Source organism: Poecilia reticulata, linkage group LG9 (assembly GCF_000633615.1).
Source record: "Poecilia reticulata strain Guanapo linkage group LG9, Guppy_female_1.0+MT, whole genome shotgun sequence".
Classification (NCBI taxonomy): domain Eukaryota; kingdom Metazoa; phylum Chordata; class Actinopteri; order Cyprinodontiformes; family Poeciliidae; genus Poecilia; species Poecilia reticulata.
This window is the reverse complement of record NC_024339.1, coordinates 12814572-12817592: the sequence shown is the minus strand read 5'-3', so window position 1 is coordinate 12817592 and position 3021 is coordinate 12814572.

Sequence of the window (3021 nt, the reverse complement as noted above, 5' to 3'; positions counted from 1 at the left end):
GATTACGGTAGTTTCCGAACGGTAACTGTAAAAGTGCTGATCCTTCGTGTCTGCTACTAGCATGTGCTAAATGAAAATAGGCAATCTCTTCTTCTTCTTCTTCTTCTTCTTCTTCTTCTTCTTCTTCTTCTTCTTTAGATGTCAAAGGCAGCTTGCATCCATTATTGTTGCACTACTGCCATCTACTGGATCCTAATATCTATACGTTTAAAAAAACAAAAAATCTTCTTTTTCCCCTCAATGCTATTTAACTGATCAACAACATTCTCAAATTTCAATTCCCTATTAAAACCTAATTCCATTTTAATGGGCGCTTTCTTCTTTTATTTCCAATTTTCACTTCCAATGATTCACTTCCTGCTAAAGAGCCCCCTGGTGGTTGAAGAAAAATACACATATAAGCCGCAAGGTTAAAAGCTTAGGAAAAAAGAAACGGCTTATAGTCCGGAAAATACGGTATATGAAAAAAAATCTAAATGCTCTCTGGTATTGTTCAGGGGGCCGGACCAAATGTGGAGGCAGGCCGGATCCGGCCCGCGGGCCGTAGTTTGGGAACCATTGATCTAATTCTTGTTTTTGGATTCCTATACAAATGTCTCCCTTTGATCTCATTATTTCACCTCATTTTCTATAAGCTATTACGTTCTTTCCAAACTATATTTTTGCTTCATCAAAATATCTACTTTTTGAACAGCTTTTTGAGTCAACTTATCTGCTCTTTTGGAAAACAAAAAACCTACAAAAGAAAGCAGTTTGTTTCAGATGTGACTAAAACTAACACAAATGTGTCAGTTAACCTATCAGAAGTCTCGAAAGTCATGACATCTTCTGGGTTTTACCTCATTGTTTAAAGAGACAGTAATCATTCTGTATGTAAACTTAGATAGACAGTAACAAATATATCTGAAATATTCTTTTTCTCAATACTGTGATATTTAGCAAATAGAAATAATTTAAGTAATTCTAACTGACCAAAAACAAGAGAAATTTGGCCTGATTTGATTTCAGACAGTGAAGAAAAAACATGTTTATTTCCCCCTCGATAGTAAATATATGGTTTTAATTTAAAAAAAAAAAAAAAAAAAACTCATGTTTTCCAAAATGAAAGCTCAAACAAGTCTTGAATGACTGAAGGACAAGCTGAGGTTTACAGACCCTGGGCTGATCACCTTGAAGCTCAGAGCAAAACACGCGAGTCCTCATGAGAGATGGTACTGAGAGAACATCCTGGAGGCTAACAGGAAGAAAAATAAAGACAAGGCTGCTCCTGTGTACTCATCACGCCCTCGTGGATCATTTATCTCTGGAATAGTTTTTACGTCAACCACAGCAACATGTGATCTGATCTGTTCCCCAAAAGTCCAAAACCTTTCAGCTGTGGGTTTTACAGTCAAAACAGTGACGCAAAACAAAGAGTCACGCTTTGAATTATTTCCCAACGTCTTATTTCTGAAGGGAGTATCCCTGAATTCACAGAGCAGTTGTGCAAAGGTCTTTCTCTATCATTTGTTGTGAAATGGAGATAAACAACTCCACACAAGGTTTTTAAACCAGTGTGCAGTCATGCTAAGTCAAGGCATTTCTTTAACCTGATTTAGTCATCACCGCCCCTTGAAAATGTTCATAGCTGTGACCAAACCAGGCCAGCAAACATTATAGGTGGGCAGAGATAAAAAAAAAAAAAATTGTATGTATGTAACAGGGTTTTGTTAATATTATAGATGTGAAGTTTGTCGAAATTGGTTTTTTTATTCTCCAAATTAATTTTGTTTAGCCAAAAAGTTATTTTTTCCTGACATTTGTTTAACTTTTACATTATGCTGCTCTTGGCAGTTGGTGGGAAAGCAACCATTAACTAACAGCACTTCACCTTTTTCTGTTGTCCTATTTATATTTAAAATCTGTGGAGACCAATAATGGTTGCCATCCAGCCTAAATGAGTTTGAGAGGATTTACGGAAAACATTTATGGTAGTACATACCGCAAAAAACTTGAGGCTACAAACCTTGTCTAAAGGTGCTTCAACTCAATATTAAAACCATGAAACTGAGTACCTACACGTATTTATATATACAAATATACAAAAATGTCAGAAAAGTGAGCTTTTTGCCCTTTTACCTCACAGGCTATTTTATGTTAGCCAATTTTAAATTTGACCCAATCGCTAACGTTTGTCCGTGACATATGTAATGCGCCAGTTCAACGGCATGATTACTGGAAATTGCCTGCACTATTAATAACGGTCCTGAACTGCGAACAGAAAAGTGCCGAGCAGAACATAGTCGGCTGTTAATGTTAATTCAATATTTGGAAGCACGGCCAACACGGTCTGAACCATAGACATCATATACGTAGACGCCTCATGGAGCGCTGAGTCGTACGTAACAGCGTCCGCCATCTTCTATGTGGCAGCAGGGCGATCGGAGCTCCTTAAGTCCTGTGCTCACTCACATTACTCACATTACTAAGTCCTTGTTTCAAGCGTTTTACAAAACAAACTGGATTCATTGGCATTACCTTTCACGGGTAAAGATGAAAGATCAGAATTACCGTATTTTCCGCACTATAAGGCGCACCGGGGTATAAGGCGCACCTTCAATGAATGGCCTATTTTAAAACTTTTATCATATATAAGGCGCACCGCATTATAAGATGCATAGAATAGACGCTACAGTAGAGGCTGGATTACATTATGCATCCACTAGATGGAGCTGCACTAAAGTGACTATCAACAAAACAGTCCGACTCCAGTCGGCGAGGAGAGCCTTCCACGACTGGGTGGGGGCGTGGCCGGACGATGGTCACCCTTCTCAGTTCGCGCACAGCATGTTCGTGGGTGGTGCTAAATGACCTGCACATAGACATAATATAAGGATAGACGCCTCATGGACCGCTCTCACCTATTGTCGCTGACAAGATTTAGGGCGGCCATCTTGCAGCGGTACACCACTCCACTCAGCTTATGTGTTTAGCAGGCACAATGACGTATCAGCGCATTTAATCGATCATAACACGCTTTTT